The sequence below is a fragment of the Herpailurus yagouaroundi genome, unplaced genomic scaffold (genome assembly GCF_014898765.1).
Source record: "Herpailurus yagouaroundi ecotype Mexico unplaced genomic scaffold, PumYag 187, whole genome shotgun sequence".
NCBI classification, from domain to species: Eukaryota; Metazoa; Chordata; class Mammalia; order Carnivora; family Felidae; genus Herpailurus; species Herpailurus yagouaroundi.
In genome coordinates, this window is record NW_024412418.1 from 421,499 (window position 1) to 439,108 (window position 17,610).

The following is a 17,610-nucleotide window of genomic DNA, read 5'->3' on the forward strand; positions in this document are numbered from 1 at the left end:
CTCTGCGATCTAGGACAACCCTCCTAAACAGAAAGGTCCAGCTCTCTATCCCCGGCTACCAGGCTGACGCGCGCCTGCCAACCTACAGGATGACCTGACCTCCCTCTCCCGGGAGCCCTACCTTCTCATGCTGAGGCTTTACCGGCCCTGCCTCCTTTCATCCACAACAAGCCAGTGAGATGGGAAATCACTATCCCACGGGTCAGCTTGTACCACGGGGCTCGGCCCGAGGCCATGCCCGTGCTACTGCTGGAATTCTCTGCATCTGTGTCTGAGTTTCAGAACATCCCAGGGCTCAAACTCAGGATGCCTTGAGGGGCAGAGGCCCACTACTCATGCCCATCTGTCCAGTTTGTCATCGTCTTCAGCCTACCCCCCCCCCTCCAGCCTCCTGAGGGGCCTCTGTAAAAGCCACCAACTGGGAGTGCCCCGCCCCCCTGCCCCCTCTACCAGGCAGTTCACTGCAATGCCCTGGCCTGGCTTCCCAGAGCTTCCCGAAGCGGAGGCTCCCCATCCCTGTGCTGGCAACACCTCTGAGAGGAATTAGCACCTTCCACTTCATTAGTGGCCCCCTAATGAGGTTGTTAATGAGAATGCTAAGTGGGCACACCCAGCCAGACACCTCAACTCTGGAAGCTCTCACCCCCAAGCCCAGCATACCGTGCTCCAGCATGGTCCTGTCACACCTCCTCAGGCTGTGGGCTGGGTCTCGGGGTCTGGCCCACATTGGGGAAAACGCCTTCCACAGTCTGCACGGGCCAAGGATCCAAGAAGTGGCCACCTCTGTGGGCAGCCCAGCCATCTAGGGCACAGGCCAGCCGCCTGGCGATCGGGTTTCACTTCTACCATTCCCTGGGCATCAAGGAAGCAGGCGGGCATCGAGTGACAATGTAACACGAGCGCTTTCCCAGGGGAGGAGGTCTGCAGAGTTCCCGTACGTAACAGCGAGTGCCAACATCCCCTGCCCCCCACGGGACATGGATGGGGGCAGCACGCTCTGCTTTCAAGGGCACACACGCCCGGCCCGGGCCGCGCCCCATGTGGCCCTCCTCTCCCGTGTCCCGTGAAGGGATAGCAACACTCTCTGAAGCGGGGTTCCGGAAACCCTCAGGGACCCCCAGACAAGGGGAAGTGGTCACAGCAGGCAGGGCAAGGGCTTCCTGGGGCTTGTAGGCTATGTCGTCAGAGCGGGTTTTAGCTGTTCTACATACTGGGTTTCCTTGTGACATTTTCTTTGAACTAAACGGTCTTAAAAACATTTGAGAGGCACTGAACAGGATGACCTCTCAGGTCCACTCTGGCCTTGACTTTTAGAATTCTACGTGGTTTTGCTTCAGAAGGGCCAAGGAAAGAGCCCTGGGGCCCCAGGCAGGAGCCCAAAGCTGGGCACCCAAGCGCAAGTTGCCATAAGCCTCCAAGAGGGGGTGGGGGCTCAGAAGGTCCTAGACCTGCTCTTGTCCTGGTGTCTCTATTCACTCAGAGGTCCACTGAGCACAGTGCCCACTTCCCAGGACCAATCAACTACAGAACCGACCGCATTTGTAAACCGGGATGGTGATGACAGAGCCTCCCTCGTGGGGCTGCCGTGAGGACAAAGTGAGTTCAAAGCTGTAAAGTGCTGAGAGCAGGGGCCAGCGCAGAGCGGGTGCTCGGTAGCATCAGCTACACGTACACACGGTTTATGGTTTTAATTAAATCAACCCCCTCCTCAAAAGCCTATCATGGCTCCGAAATGCCCTTTAAATACGATTAAAACTGCCAACCGCTGGCTATAAAGCTCTCCACCGACCGCCGCCCCTTCCGTCCCTGCCCATCGGACAAGCCTATTTCCTGCTCCCGACTGTATCTCCTGTCTGCTCAGAACTGAGCGAGTGCAGGGGTTTCCTCCTCTCCAGATGGCCCTCTCACTTCAGAAGCCCCTCCCTGGTGAGGCTCAGGGCCCGTCCCCAGTTGGCCTTAAGCCCCATCCTGCATGATCAGCCCAGGACTGGCCAGGAGAGCCACGGCCTGAGTTCCTGCAGCCTCCTGGTGTGTCTGAGGCACCACCCCCACGCAGGTGCTCTCGGGGAGAAAGCTCGGCCTCCCCCCTGCTTCTCTCCTGGCCTAGGGGGTGGGGCCTGGAGGCCCTGGGCAACAGTCTGGAAATGGGGCGAGCCCGGGAGGGGAGCCCAGGCCTCCACCATGGGGGTAACCGCATCGGGCAGCTGAAAAGCGTCAGCCTTCCTCCGCCCGCTCATGCCTGGGCGGGACCCAAGGACCCACTTTTGTCTGCATAGGAAGAGAATCCTGGCTGGATTTTGGACTCGAGAGTCTGGTGTCACTTTCTTTCCCAGAGGGCTCACCCTCCGGGGTGTGAGGCCCTAGCCGCGTCACACTGTCACTTCTGTGACCTCTGCTTCTCTGCCTGCTCCCTGGGTGTGGCCCTGGTGACCACGGCTGCCGTCCTTCTAGCCCACCTACTGAGGACACAGCAGGGAGGAAGTAACAGGCATGTGGTCGGGGGCCTCTTCCCAGTCACCCTGGGGCAGGTGCCCACGGCCCCCCATTAACTGCCTGCCACCAGGGGAAACGAGGCAGGCCTTTCGCTGCCCCCTGCTGGCCCCAGGAAGGTCTGCAAAGCTGCTGGCGACTCCTAGAATGAACCTCTCAAAGAAGAGCTAACGGCACCGAGAGAGACCGGCAGGGCCAGGCACGGAGTGCTAACAGGATGCCCACCTGGGGCGGTGGAGATGGACGAGGTCCTGGCCAGACCGGCAGAGGCCGAGGCTCCTGCCAGGCAGAAGGTGGCACCTCAGCTCCTCCAGGGCTTGGGGAGGCAGTGTGACAATGCCTGCTCTCTCAGCAGGCCCGGACTTCACTGCTTGTCCCAGAAAGCCTCTGGAGCGGGAGGGTGGCGGTGAGGGAGTCAGCGGGAGCTAGGGGACCTGAAGGGGGGTGGCCTGCATCACAGCTCCTGCTGACTTCCCCACCCGTGGTGGCCGCTGGCTGCTATAAATACCACTCCTGCCTCTGGATGTTGCAGGAGGTGACCTAGAATTGTGGGCTCCGGGGCCTCCTGGGTGCCCCCTCCCTGCCCGTGTTCGACAGAGCCTGCCTGACTAGAACGTCCTCGCAGCCTGGGAGCCCGCCAACACCAAGCAGGGCCCTGACCGGGGACGGGAAACCCCGACACTGAGGGAGGCAGCTGTGGCTTCCAACCCTGAGCCTCCTATGACCAGCATCGCTACCGCTTTCGTGGCAAGTGTGGAGGGCACCCGGCCCCTGGAGAGCAGAGGCCTGGCCGGCCTGCAAAGGAGATGTGGCACCCAAGGCCAGGGGCCCCGGCTCCCAAACCACCTGACCCTGGGCCCCCTTCCGCACCGCCTTAGTCCCACTCTGATGCCGAGATTCTACCTGATTTCCAAACTTCCCATCGGCCTGAAAGCCTCTCTGGGTGGCCTCGAGAGCGCTCTGTTAGAACATGTGGTTCTTGTTCCTTCTTCTAGCCGCTAGCATGCGTCCGAGTGAGTCCTTTTCTGCACGAAAGGCCCTTGACAGGCCCAGGCTCCAGGCCCCAGGCTTGGCTGATCCAGGAGCACAGGACAGGAGGTGGCCCCGGGCCGAGCAGTGGTAAAGCCCCCAACCGTCACACATGGCCAGGGTCTGGTCCCAGGCTCCCCGGCTTGGGGCAGGGGAGGAGACGAGAGGAAGAAAGCCTAGGAACAGCTCCGGGGGTGGGCTCTGGGTGCTGTGAACACAGGTGAAACCTAGTTAAAATGAAACGCGCGCACGCTGCCATCGTCTGGCTATCTGTCGGACATCCAACAGATACAGTGCCTGCAACACGCCAGGGGCCGACACGGGACCAGCCTTCACAGAGCCCACAGGCCAGAAATAAAGAGAGACTTGAAGCGAATCTCCACACCCAGCAATGACAAATTCTGTGACTTGTGCTCAGGGCGGGTATCCTGTCAGAGCCCGAGTAAGGAGGTGGGAGCCGGGGCTGAGGTCTGAAGGACAAGCCAGAGTCAAGAGGCCACCAGGAGGGGGGCAACACAGAGGTCGCCCCTCAGCAGGAGGACCCATGCAGGGGGACCAGGAAAGACAGAACACAGACCAGATTCACCGGATGGGAGCAAAAAGGAGGACCGAGTTGGAAAGGCCAGTGGGCCCAGCCCGGGCAGGGCCCTGGAGTCTGAGCTTTGTCAGCAGTAACCACGGGCCACAGCAGGCATGAGGGTGGAGAGAAGTTGGGGCCGCGGACACTGGTGACAGATGGGAGGGGGGCAGTACAGGAGAGGGTGTTGTCAAGGACGCCCCAGCCAGATGGTCCTGGTGCAACTGGACAAACAGCAAGCCATCTTGGTTCCAGGGGCCGTCACGCTCCTGGAGCACTTCCTGCGGACAGGGAAGGACGGACGGCGCCCTGGCCCTACCCCGCCCGTGGGAGGAGCACCGTTAGAACACAGGCCTGGGGCAGCCCGCCCCACCCCAACATCTACCTACTCTCCTGGAAGCCGACTGTCAGGTCAGCCCAGTTCTGTCCCCAGGCTGCAGCAGGCCCAGGTGTCAGCTGGGCAGCATCAGCTCAGGGGCAGTCCCTGGGCTGTGCTCACGCTGCCCAGGGTGGAGGTGTCTCCCCTGAACAGTCAGCTCCTTGCCTTTCCTGCTACCAAGCTCTGACCCCAAACACGACCGTGGGGAGGGGACCGTAGCTCGGGGGGGCCGGGGGGGGGGGCCCTCTCATGGGATGCCAAGCCCACATGGGAGGGGAAACAGAGGTTCAGAGAGAGCACGTCCGTCTGCTGGTTGACCCCCCCAGCACCATTTTCAGTCACCCCATTTAGAAAATGCTCCCCTCGTGCCGCTGGCCTGCCTGGCCTTGTCTCCTCCCACGCCGCCCTCGCTGATCACCATCCAGTGCTCGGGCCTTCTCTCTGTCCCTCATACAGCCAAGTGTGCCCCATCTCAACGCCCAGGCCCTCAGGCCTCCCCACGCCCGGATGTGTCCCTTACCCGCTGCAGTCTTCCAGTGGCTGGTCTCTTGTGTCACTCCGATCCTAGCTCCAACCTGGCTCCTCTGACCCACCAGCCAGATCTCAGGTGCGCCCGTCCCCGTCCCTCTCCATCACCTCACCGTCACTCCTGCATCCAGTGCCATTGTCTGTTAGCCTGTTTACTATCTAGCCCCTTCCCCCCGTCGGGTGTGGTTCCCGGGGGGGCACGGACCCTGCCTTTCTTCTTCCTGCTGTGTCCCTAGCTCCCAGCAAAGGGCCTGGCAGGTGGCAGGAACCCACCGAATCCCTGCTGCCTGAGAAGGAGCGGCGTGTGAGCACAGCCCCGAGGGAGCCGGTGCAGAGCCCAGCCCGGAACCCAGGGCTCCTGCCGTCCAGCCTGGGGCCCTCTCCACACCACCCGCCAGACCCAAGCTCCATCCTGAACTGCTCCTGCAGCCGCAAGTGCGTACGGGGCCTCACTGGCGCCCGACGACCCCGCCGTGGGTGAAGCGGGGAAGAAGTGTGGCGTGCCAGTTTTGCTGATGGGGAGACTGTGGCAGGGAGGGGGTGCTGGGTGATCTGCCTGAGGGCAGCGGAACGGAGCGAGGTCTGTGACCAGGCTTTCGGGGAGGTCCTGCTGCCTGAGGGGCTCTTCACCTCGATGCCCCGTTCTCCCTGCATGGAGGGCAGCACCTCACGGCCACCCTGGGAGGGAGACGGGCCAGAGAGGCCGCCCTGCAGCCCAGCGGTTTCAGGGCACCAGCCTGTGAAGTCAACCAAACCTCACCGGTCACCGACCTGCCCGTGACCTAGTGACCGTGGGAAGTCTCTTGGCCTCGGTCCCTCACCATACAACGCAGACAGGAACGGGGCTGCCTCCTGGGCCACTGGCGGAGGATGGCTTGGTCAAGGGCCTGTCCCGCAGGTCTGCATTCTGCCTCCCTCCCTGTGACCCTGATCGCTCTCTGCCAACTTCCTCGGAATGTGAGAACAAACCGGAAGTAGCCGGAGCTTCTTGGAAGGAAGACTATAAAAAGCCTCGGCAATGTCATGACTTCCCTTTAAGACACAGCATTGGGCCTCACCCCAGGTTCTCTCCTCCTGGCTCACGCAGGCACAACCCCAAAGGGACCAGAGGAAGAGGGCGGGCGGCCCCGAGAAACACCTCCCTGCCCCAGATCTGCCCTACCAGAGGCAGGGGGCCGCGGTGTGTGGCAGGGACAGCCCGAACGGCGAGAGGGCTGGTTTCTAGACCCACAGCCCCTCTGTGCCGGCTCTTCCACCCCTCTCTGCACAGAGCCTCCTTTTCCCTCTTCTGGGCTTCAGGGGGATGCCTGAGATCACGTCTGGGAAGCGCTCAGAGCTCCCCAGAGAGAGAACAGAGGGATCCAAGGCGGGATTAATTATGTACCAATGTGCTCGTTTATTAGCACTTCGGGTTTACTGCAGGGGCAGAGTGGGAAACGCGCGGGGCTTGGTGTCAGAGAATCCAGGCCTGGTCCCGGGCCCAGCCACTAATACATGTGGGCAAGTCGCGGCCCCTTGGAGCCCTGGTTCCTGTAAAAGGGGGATAAAAAACATCTAAGTGATGTGGGTTAAAGTACGCCACAAACAGGAGTTTCCTTCCCTGCCAACGGGGTTGCCAGGGTACCAGCCCCACAGCGTTGCCGTGAGGAACAACAGTCGGGTACCGGGCACGACACACATTAGGGGTCGTTACTGCTGCCGCGGGAGTGGCGTGTGGGGTGCAGGGCCTGATGACGGGGCTGTCTGCAATGCCGCCCAAGCCTGCAGACTGTGTCGGTCCTGGGGTGGGCACCCACCCCTGACCAGCAGCAGGAGAGAAGGTTCCACAGGGCCTGGTGGCCACAGCGACTCAACACCGTCCTTCCTCCACATCCGTCCTGCGCCCCCCCCCCCCACCAGCTAAGAAGAGGGGTGGAGGGACTTGGGCTCCCCACTGCCAGGAGCCCGATGCACTTGGCCAGCTCCCCAAGGGCAAGGTGGGAGTGACCAGGCAGTCTCTTGCAAGCCGCACCCACCTGGGAAGGCTGTCCCCGAGCCTGAGTGATGTCGGCCGCCCTCTGCTCACAGAGCTCTTTGCCCAGGAGGGTGCAGCACAGCCTGTTGGTGATAGCCTGCTTGTCCTTACAGCTTGTTTGGCAGGTACCAAGCGGTGGAGAGACCACGGGCCAGAGCAGTGGGTCTGCTAAAGGCCACGGTGCAAAGCAGGGTGGATACCCCATGGCATGCCAAGATCCCTCACCCTCAGGGACCAGAGCCACTCTGGAGGGCCACCAGAGGCAGGACTGCAAGGAGGCAGGTGCTGGCTCCCTCCCCAGCTGATGCAGGCCTCTCCCTGGGGTCCCAGCCGTAGTGAAGAGAGGGCTCCCTCTTCCCTGGGGTGCCAGATCCACCTGGCTTCTGTCCACCTAATCTGTTCCCATCAGCCTCGAGGACCAGGCCCGTGGCCTCCTTGAGGTCCGTGACTTGAGGTCAGTCTCTGGTCAATGACTTACTATGGAGCAGAGGACTCAGCCAGACCAGGGAGAGGATGCTGGAAGTCAGGAGGGCAGGCAGAGGGGCGGGCCCAGGGCCCAAGAAGAAATCACCAAGTGCCTGGGGCTGATTCATCTGAAAAGGGGTGAAGGGCAGGGCAGGGCGGGGACTGGCTGAGTCCAGGCAAGCTCTCCTCACTGGGAGGAAGGGTGGGGGCTGCAGACCAGCAGCAGCTCCAGGAAGGATTGGGGCAGATGTGCCTGTGAGGGATGCTTCTGCCCCAGCCACACAAAAGTCCCATTGATGCTACCCCTCGCCCCCACACTCTGCCAGTGCCTAACATAAGGGCTCTGGGGACCTCTTCTGCTCCTTGCCGACTGTCCAGCTGCCGCTGTCGCCCTGGCACGCCAGGCACGCCAGGCCCGGCACTGCAAAGTCACACGCTCTGCGCGGGCGAGGCCGGGTACTGCCCAGCCAGCACTGGGACTGCAGGGCGTGGCACTTACAGGCAGTGTGGCCTTCCTTGGTCATGCAGAAGACGCTGGAAGCTTCCAGGTTAATCTGGAAGCCCTGAAGCAGAAGACCATCTGCCTGCCACCCTTGCCCAGCCTCACCCAACCCCATGTTCCTGGAGGGCAAACCTTGGGCAAACAACGAGCCAGGTATAAGTGGGCCAGCAAATGCAGGGCTGGGAAAAGCAAACACCGTAGGCCACACCGTTCTGCTGGGCCTGCTGCCCTACAGGATGGCACTCGACTGCTCAGGGTGGCTCTGCCCACAGCTGCTATGGAGGCCCCCAGGGGGAACTGGAGGGTGAGGTGGGGGGAGGCGGCAGCAGGGGAGAATGGGCAGGGCACAAGTCCTCAGGGAGATAGGCTTCCCACACTGAGCCTTCTCTAGGGGACAGGACACATAATCCAGAAGGAGGTATGCCGGGGAGGGTCAGGCTGACCTGGGCCTGGAGCCTCTGCTTGGCCACGTGCTGGCTGGGTGACACTGAACAAGCCTCAGGGCTTTGGGACCAGCAGTGCCCATGTGAGCAGCCCTCGGGAAGGTTAAATGGGACAGGACCCACGTGGGAAACACTTTGAACGCAGTTCGGCACCGATGAGGGTCTCGATACACATATGCTCTGCCCAGTGTCACATGGATGTCAGGTAGAGCCAGGGCAGGGCACAGAACACGGGCAGCACCAGGGAAGCCTGGACACCTCACCCTTCAAGGGCATGCTCATCCAGCTACTCTGTGACCCCCTGGCCTCAGCCTCCAGGGAGACTTCTGACCCCAGGCTGCAGGAGCAGGGGCTGCTTCACCAGCAGGGGCTGCTCCACCAGGAGGGGCTGCTCCACCGGGGGGGCTGTTCCACCAGGAAGGGCTGCTCTACCAGGGGGGGCTGCTCCACTAGCAGGGGCTGTTTCACCAGGAGGGGCTGCTTCACCAGCAGGAGCTGCTCTACCGGGGGGGCTGTTCCACCAGGAAGGGCTGCTCTACCATGAGGGGCTGCTCTACCGGGGGGGCTGCTCCACCGGGAGGGGCTGCTCCACTAGCAGGGGCTGTTCCACCAGGAGGGGCTGCTCTACCAGGAGAGGCTGCTCCACCGGGGGGGCTGCTCCACTAGCAGGGGCTGTTTCACCAGGTGGGGCTGCTCCACCAGGAGGGGCTGCTCTACCAGGAGGGGCTACTCTACCGGAGGGGCTGTTCCACCAGGAGGGGCTGCTCTACCAGCAGGCAGCTGCTTCTACCAGCAGGGGGTCTGCTCCTGCTGGCCCCAAACTCAGGGCAGCCATGAGCCAGGTCCCAGAATCCCTCCAGCTGAGAAAGGCCTGTGCCACCCCTGTTCCCCATATAGGGCTCTGCTTCAGGCTGACCTCACCCCACAAGCAGCCAGGGGAGTGAAGTTTCCTCTGACCCCACCCCGGGGTTGAACGGCACACGCTGATGAGGCAGCCTGCCCTTCATCTGCCCTGCTTCTTACCACAGCCCAGCATTCCGAGGGGTCAGAGCTCTTCACGCTTCTGCGCCCTTGCACACAAGGCCTTTTCTAACCCTGATCACCTGGGAACCCCTCAGCCTTCCAGGGCTTAGCTCGAATACTGCAGCCTCCGTGAAGCCTCCAGAAGCCTGCCAACCCGGAAGCAGGCCTGGTCAGTGCCCCTCCGTTCCTTCCCCGAGTACCCTGGCTCCTTACTACGCTGGGAGCTCCTGGAGGGCAGGGCCGCACCTTCTGCCTGTGTCCCTGGCACCCCAGGGCCTGATGTGCAACAGCCGGTCAAGAAAAGTCAGAGAAGGCCCTGGCCTGCTCCCTCGTTCCTCTGAGATCATGCTGCTTGAAAATGGTCACTCCAAGTATATGAGAAAAGGTCTCCGTAAGGGGAGAATATGGATATACTGTTTTATTTTTTAAATAAACCAAATATTTCAAACGTCATTTTATTTAAAAAAAACATTTTTTTTTCAACGTTTATTTATTTTTGGGACAGAGAGAGACAGAGCATGAACGGGGGAGGGGCAGAGAGAGAGGGAGACACAGAATCGGAAACAGGCTCCAGGCTCTGAGCCATCAGCCCAGAGCCTGACGTGGGGCTCGAACTCACGGACCGGGAGATCGTGACCTGGCTGAAGTCGGACGCTTAACCGACTGCGCCACCCAGGCGCCCCTCAAACGTCATTTTAAAAAAGGATCATACATGCAGGATCTTAACAGTGAACAAGCAAAGAGAGAATGGAAAGGGTTGGGACTCAGCCTTGGCTGGAGTTCCAGGAATGGCCCAAGAGACTAACAGCACGCAGGAACCAGGGCAAGACTGAGCTTCCCCAACAAGCAGGTGGGGGCTTGAGATTTCCCCTCCTTTGGAAACCGTCCATGGTCTCAGCACCTAGCCTCACCCACAGTCGCAGGTGGCCCTGGGGGCTCGCAGGCCGCCTCCCCAACTTGGAAAGCAGAAACCAAAGTTAACAGAAGGGGTGAGCAAAGGGAAGGGAAATGCAACTGACACGGCAGAGGGAGAAAGGGAGTTGCGGCTGCCATCTGCTGTGAACAAGATGTTTGGGGACACGCACTCCTCAGTTCTGAGGTCTCCCCGCCAACTCGTGGAGGGTGGGCCGCTCCTGTGCAGATGGAAGCCGGCGGCTTGGCCAAGCCCAAGGGGTGCCAGGGCTCCCTCCTGGCCACCCAGACCCCCAGCTACCCCACCTGACCTCTTGCTACTCAATCTGACCACAGGGCCAGGATGCCAGCCCAGGACGGCCTCCTCCAGGGAGCCCCCCTGCAGGCTCTAGGGAGCCAACTCCACAGTAATGGTGATAATAACTCATACCTAATAAGGGTAACAGTTCCAGCCCAACTACCTGCCCGAAGGTTCCTTTACTGGGAACCTTTGGCCATGATCTCACTTGTCCCATCACCCCAGAGAGGAGGGAGGAGGAAACAGAAAACTGCCTAAGTACCTGGCCACGTAGGACCTTCTCCTGAAGGGCCCAGGGCCCTCCCTTCTTCTCTAATGCTGGGGGCTTAGTAAATGACAGAACATCTGGGTGTGAAGAAACCCTCTGGGCCACTGAGTCACACATAATCACTCTAGGAAGGAAGGTGAGGGCCAAGGGTGCAGACACCTGCCCCGGGCAACACTGAGGTCAGTGGTAGGTCAGGAGCAGAACCTGGAACCATGCCCTGCAGCCCGGCTCCCAGGCCCTTAGCAGGCTGCTGGGCTAGGCTGTCCCTCTGTCCTTTATTTTTTAATTTTTTTTTTTTTGATGTTTCTTTATTTTTGAGACAGAAGAGAAACAGAGCGTGAATAGGGGAGGGGCAGAGAGAGAGGGAGACACAGAATCTGAAACAGGCTCTGGGCTCTGAGCTGTCAGCACAGAGCCCGACACGGGGCTCGAACTCACGGACTGCGAGATCATGACCTGAGCCAAAGTCGGACGCTTAACGGACTGAGCCACCCAGGCACCCCTCCCTCTGTCCTTTAAAGAGAGCTTCCCTCAGGGGGCTGAGGTGTGGGGGCCCTGCCTTAAGGGCCCATCCCAGTTCAGGCCAGGCCTCCCCTGCACCCTGCCTGTCCATGCTGCCTGCTCGGGCCAGAGCCAGCCAGCCTTAATGCTGCCCTACCCTCTTGGCTGTGCCCCCAGCCCTGTCACTCAGGAGGCTGGGCCCATAGGCCACATTCCTTCGCCGGGCCACCCTGCCCTGCGCCTGCTCACGGAGGGATTAGTGTGGCCAAAGGGGCCAGACATGCTTGCTGGGGGTTTAAGTGGCCCGTTCATCAGACACACTGGGGCTGCCCCTGTGGCACCTGGCCCACAGAAATGGCTCCATTTCTCACCAGGCCAGGCAGTGGGTAGAGGGCTGAGAAGTCTGTCTGCTGAGACAGAGCTGTGCCAGGGTCCCAGATGCCACCCTGTGAACCTGAGCCCTGGCAGCCTGGCCCCTGGGGGCGGCCAGCCCCTGCTATTCTAGCCTGGCGACGTCAGGGGGTGACTCTCCCTCCCATCAACAAGAGGAGGGCAGGGGCGCCGGGGCACTCGCTCAGAACGGTACATGCCCTCCCACCCCCAGCCCGGCTCGCCCTACGCGGCTCTGCTGCCGCCACCCCCACAGGCCTGCCTGCAAGGCACACACTCCACATTTCTGTCTGCACGGTCCTCCCCCAGTCCCCCCCACACCGTAACTGTGACACCTCCACCCCGCTGCCAGCTCTCAGCTGAGGGCGGCACCGGCAGCTGGGGCCGAGGAGGGCCCCAAGATGTGCTCCAGGGCATCTGTGGGCCTGGAAATCTCACACAGACTCCTGTGAGTTCTTCCTGGGGGCAGCCTACAGTTTCTTCCCTTTCTCCAAGGGTCCTCGGCCCCTGGCCGGGTCACTGTGCTGGCCTCACTTCCTGCCTGCCACAGTCCCCCCCTCCTTCCTCCAGGCGCCTGTCTGTGGAGTGCCTGGGGATGAGGGCAATCAATGGCTTCTCTATTCTCTGGAGGGAAGGCATTTTGCCCTTGGGGGGACCCTCTCGTCGGAGGCAGAGGCAGCCCCGCTTGTGCTCAGGTCCCCAGGTGCCTCACCGCTCCTCCCGCGTCGGGAAGTGTGGTGGTTGTGCTCCCTGGAGCACTTGGGGTCTCCAGGTGCAGGTGCGGAGGGCGGAGAGCTCTGTGAGGGGCCCCGCCCACAGCCAACCCCAGGGACCTGCTCCCCCATTCCTGGGACTCCCTCCGTCTACCAGACACCTTCACAAACAACTCCTGCCTAGGCTGAGGCACAGCCAGGCCGGGGGTGAGTCAGCCAGGGAAATCCCAGCCCCGGCGCCCGCCGCTGGGTGACAGTTCTGCTGACACCTACGGAGTGGGGCACCCGGCCCCTCCCGGCAGAGGGCGAGAGGAACACCCGGGCTCCCCCACCCCCATTTCCTGTTCCCTGAGAGGGGAGCCTGGCGAGGGCGGTGGCGGGAGGGAGGAGTCACGGTGCCAGGGAGCCTGCTGGTCCCACGCCTTGTTCCGTGGCCTCTTCAGACCGCCGGGCCCCTGTCCTTGGCATGTCAGCAGGGCGAGGAGCTGGGGTCCTGCCTGGTACTTGTCGCCCCAACCACCGGGTGTCCTGCTTCCAGGGCCCGGGCACCCCCAGGGTCTCACCAGGCGAGGGTCCTGGACAGCCCCGCCTCATTCCTGGGAGGCCCCGGCCTCTGACTCCTGCCCGGGTACCCCCACGGCCCTGCACTTGAGGGAGGGCAGGGTCAAGGCCCTCCAGTGAGGCGAGAGGCAAGGAGGCCAACGAGGAGAAAAAGGCCAGGAGAGGACCAGCCTGAGAGCCAGAAGGGGGAAGGACAGAAAGGACAGGCACAAAGGCCGCTCCCAGCAGGACATCCTGTCCCTCAAGAAACGGGGCCAGGTCCCCACAAACCAGCCAGACCGGTTGGTGTTAGCGGCTGCTTCAAGGCCTGGGGGTGCAGGGGAGGGGGTCTGTGAGATCCCGCCTGTGGCAGCTGCAGGCTGGGTCTGTCCTGTGGGACATTCTGGCCAGTGCCTCACGGTCCAATGCCACCCACCCCTTCCCCCCTTCCCTTCCAGCCTGACTCCTTCTTGGCATAGGAGAGGAGAGTGAGGGGAGAGTGCGTTCTGAGCACACACAGCCTTCCACTGCCTCAGTGGGCTCCAAGACCAGGCCAGGAGACCAGACTCAGGGCCTGGGAGTGCCAGCTGGGGCTTCGGATGCACTCAGGGGGACCTTAAGAAGGAGCTTCTGGGGATAAGAACACGGAGATGCCGATTCCCATCCGTGAGGAGCTCACAGTGCAAAAGAAAACCCACACGCAGGCCGGGGGCTATGGAGCCATGATGCCGGGGGGCCCCACGGTGGGGACAGCGACAGAGAAGGCTTCCCAGAGGTGCTGGAGGCTGAGCAGGTCACTACCAGGAAGAAAAAGTCAGGGAAGTAAGGCTTGCTTGTTCCCTCCTGCCCCACAGAAAGCCTCTCAGAACCCCAGAGGCAAATGCACCTTGTTCCTGGGCCAGACCCCAGCCAGCACAGAGCCCTGCCTCCCTCACCTCTGCCCTCGTAGGGCTGTGTGCTGAGCACTACCATCAGCACCCGGCTCCTGCCTCTGGGTTGCTGGCAAAGCTGATTTCTGCAGGCTCCGTAGGCCAAGAAAAACACGCTGGGAAATGCACCAAGGGCAGGCGCACCCTTGGTGTTACCCGGGCAGGAGCCCCTCCACACGTGGGGAGACAAAAGCCCAGGTTGAGGTGGTCCCAGCTCTCCCCTCGCCCACACCACTTTGATCTTCCTTCCCACCCTGGCGGGGGCTTCCCCTTCTTCACGATTCTTCCTGAAAACTGGGCCTCTCTCGGACTTGCCAGGCAGGGAAGCTGGTGGTGGGAGAGACCCAGAAACCCATCCATTTCTTTGAAAGAAGACTGGAAACATGTGACCACGCAAATCCCATGGGTTTAGTTCAATGTCGTTAAAACAAATGGCTTGAATGGATTTCTCCCACCCTCCCTCCTCCCTGAGCCACTCGCTGGAAAACAGCAGCTGAAGGGGCCGGAGACTCAGGGCTGCTGGGGCCTGATGGCAGCCGGGCACAGGAGGAGGTGGAAAACAGACCCCTCCCCCCCTTCCCCGACCACAGGCAGCACAGAGGCTACCCAGGGTTCGAGAGAGACCAGTGTCAGATTCAGGACCAATGGGTGCCCTCTGCCCCTGTGGCCTACTGGTTCGCGGCACCTGGGATCCCCTCCCTCCTGTCACCCTTGCCTGGAGGCCCTGCCCTGAGCAGCTGCTTTTGCAAGCACGCTCGCTCGCCGGGGCAGCTGGGACAGACAGGTGGAGCCTTCTTGGGGACAGCACGACTTGCTTAGAAAACCAGGCAAGGGGGCAGGAGTGGGAAGGTATGAGTCCCAACAGGTTGGAGCTGGGAGGGCCTGAGGGGAATCAGAGCTCAACCCTCCACGAATGTTAGAGCCGAAACCCCTAAGCCCAGAGAAGCGTGCTGGCAGGCCGAAGGCCAGCACAGCTACGTGTCTGTTCAGTCTCCATTCCGCCGTTGCTTCCCAGATACATCCTATGTGCCTAGACTCTGGAAATTCGGTTTAGGTGCCCAGGTGACCCGCAATGAAAAGCGAGCTCTGCCCCAGAGGCTTACAGGCTGGGGGGGGGGGGGGGGGGGCCTCCCACCCCTCAGCTCTCCCCTCCCCACCCCTCCTGTGTGGAGGGGAGGAGGTGTCCTCGCCATTGCCATGGAAGGACTCAGAGCAGACAGGAGGCGAAAGAGTGGGAGAAACAGTGTGAAGGACTGGGGGTGAGGTCACAGCCTGGAGGTGACAGGGATGGTGGTGAAGGTCACCCTAACAGGCAGGTCAAGTGGGAGGGGAGTCCTGGGAGTCTGGGCCTCTCACTGGCACCTGTGACCGAAAACCCTGGGCCAGACATGCTTATCTGTGGCCTACTTTTTTCTTCTTACAAAACACGTGTTCTCTATAGAAAACAGAAGCAAACAAACAAAAACAGAAAGAGACAAATAGAAGTCACCATGATCCTCCTAGGAAAATTATGAACTATTAACATCCGTCTAGTCTCGCGTCTGTCCAAATACGGGATCATTCCGTACCTGCCGCTTTTTCCGCGCTGAGCAGAGAAGGCGAACATCTCTCCTCGTTAAACACTGTCCTGGCCCCATATTCCCTCATCGCTGTGGGGCAGGCCATGTGCATGGTGTGCGTGAGTTCATTCAACCCATTCCCCGCCAGTGGCTGTTAGGCTGTTTCCCTCCTCTCGCCGTGAGAAAAGGCCCCACCCGCTGGGTCCAAGGCAGAGCAGCCCCAGCACCCCAGGTGGAGCCCGTGCTGGAGCCCCGGGGCTCCCGGCCTCCACCCAGTGCTCCTTCTCCCCACCCCAGCCTCTGCAAAGCCTCGTGCACAAGATGCGGAGGGGGTGGGGAGTGGGGGTCCTGCTCTTCTCCACAGCTCTCAGGCAGCGAGTGACCCCCCTCCCCGTGACTCTCAACTAGAATGGCAGTGAGGAGAGGGATAAATGCAGATTCCCAGGCCCCACCCAGAAATTCTGAATCCACCGGTCCGAGGTAGGGCCTAGGAACCTAGATCTGGAACAAGCACCACCTGGCCAACCCCAGGGGGTTCTGAGGCTGGGGTCAGCCACCCCGCACCCAGAGAAGCCCTGCTCTCGAGGGTGAGCCCAGCAGTGTTTCTCTGACCGGAGCGAGTGAAGGAACACAGCAACCCAGAGCTGGTTAAACCACAGATACCTGGGCTCTGCCCCCAGAGATCCTGAGTCAGGAGTGGGGGCAGGGACACAGATTCTGTACTGTTAACCTGTACCCAGATGGTGGTGCCGCTGCTGGCCCACGGGCCACCGTCAGGGGCACTGAGCTAAAGCCACCGTGGGCACCACACACAGGTGCAGGCGATGGGCACTTACCCTGCATGAATAATCACAGCTCTTAGTAAGCACTTCTGTGGGTCAAGCACCACGTCCTGGCCACTCAAGGTGTGAGTGAGCCACTTCGCTGGACGCAGATCCGGGACCCCATCCAGCCTCCCTGGGGATCCACAGTGCCCATCAAAGAAGCACCATGCTGAGTCCTTCCCAAGTGTCATCCCTTGTCATCCTCCTGACCCCCCCCCCACCAGAAGTAGGTCACGGATCCCCCTGATTTTACAGGGGGAAACTGCAGCTAAGAGGCTAAGTGACTTGGTTAAGGTCTCAAGAGCACCGCAGGCAGGAGATGTGACAGGAAGCGGACGGCCCAGCCTCAGAGCCCGAGCTCCCAACCCAGCATCCCAACACTCCCTGTGGCTCCCAGCTGGAATCTCCACAACCACTCTGCCAGGTGGGCTCGAGCTCTCCACTTTGTGGGTGGGACCTCAGGGGGCTGGGGACGTCAGGCGACGGTGAGCGGTCCCTGGGAGATGGTGGACCTGGAGCCTACCCCGTTTGCCGGGTCCGCACCCGTGTTCCCTCCCTCCGGCCCACTCTGTCTGTGGCGTGGAGCCAGGGCACAGGGCCTGGGTGGGGTGTCCGCCTCCAAAGCCCGCAGCCTCTGCAGACACGGTTGGGGGGCAGGAAATGGGAAGTGGGGTGGAGGAATCAGGAACTCAGTTTGGTCTGAGGACGTTCTTTTTTCACAGCTAGACTCAGTCCTGTGTGCCTTTTGAAAGGAAGGAGAGAGCAGCTGTGCTCAGCCCAACGAGGCCGGCCTCTTTCAACCTTCCAGTTGCTGCCATTTCCAATTACAACTTCAGAGGGCTCCTATAATTTATACATCCCAGGATGCACTGCTCCAGCTGCTTTATGATGGGAGTTCGTTACACCATTAAGGTTAAACTTTTATAAAGTACTGAGCAGGTGGTGGGCTAGGTGCCCGGCTTAGTTACCGCTGCCGGAAGCTTGCTGAATGGGGTTCACCTGGGGAAGGGCGGGGGCAGGCTCTCTACAGGGGCCGAGAAGTGGAGAAGGCGGCTCCAGGGACCAGGGGCCGTCCATCAGCCCGTTTATCAAACCGTATAGTGGCGCAGGTAGGCAGCATGGAGAACCACCTGCAAGAGCCCAACATTACTGGCGGGGGCATGTGGGGCGAGAGGAACAATCCTCTGTGCGCCTGAGAGCCGCCTGCCAAGGCCGGCAAGGTACGG

The 17,610-nt window shown here is 61.3% G+C and overlaps 1 long non-coding RNA gene across 1 annotated transcript; it reads right to left on the reverse strand.

Moving 5' to 3' along the window:
• Nucleotides 1–6,379: 6,379 nt before the first annotated feature.
• Nucleotides 6,380–9,901, reverse strand: LOC121043320 (uncharacterized). Its single transcript, XR_005796787.1, has 2 exons — nt 7,019–9,901; nt 6,380–6,533 (listed from the first exon to the last, which is right to left on the reverse strand). It is a non-coding gene; the product is annotated as an uncharacterized LOC121043320 (long non-coding RNA).
• Between the last annotated feature and the right edge of the window lie 7,709 nt (nt 9,902–17,610).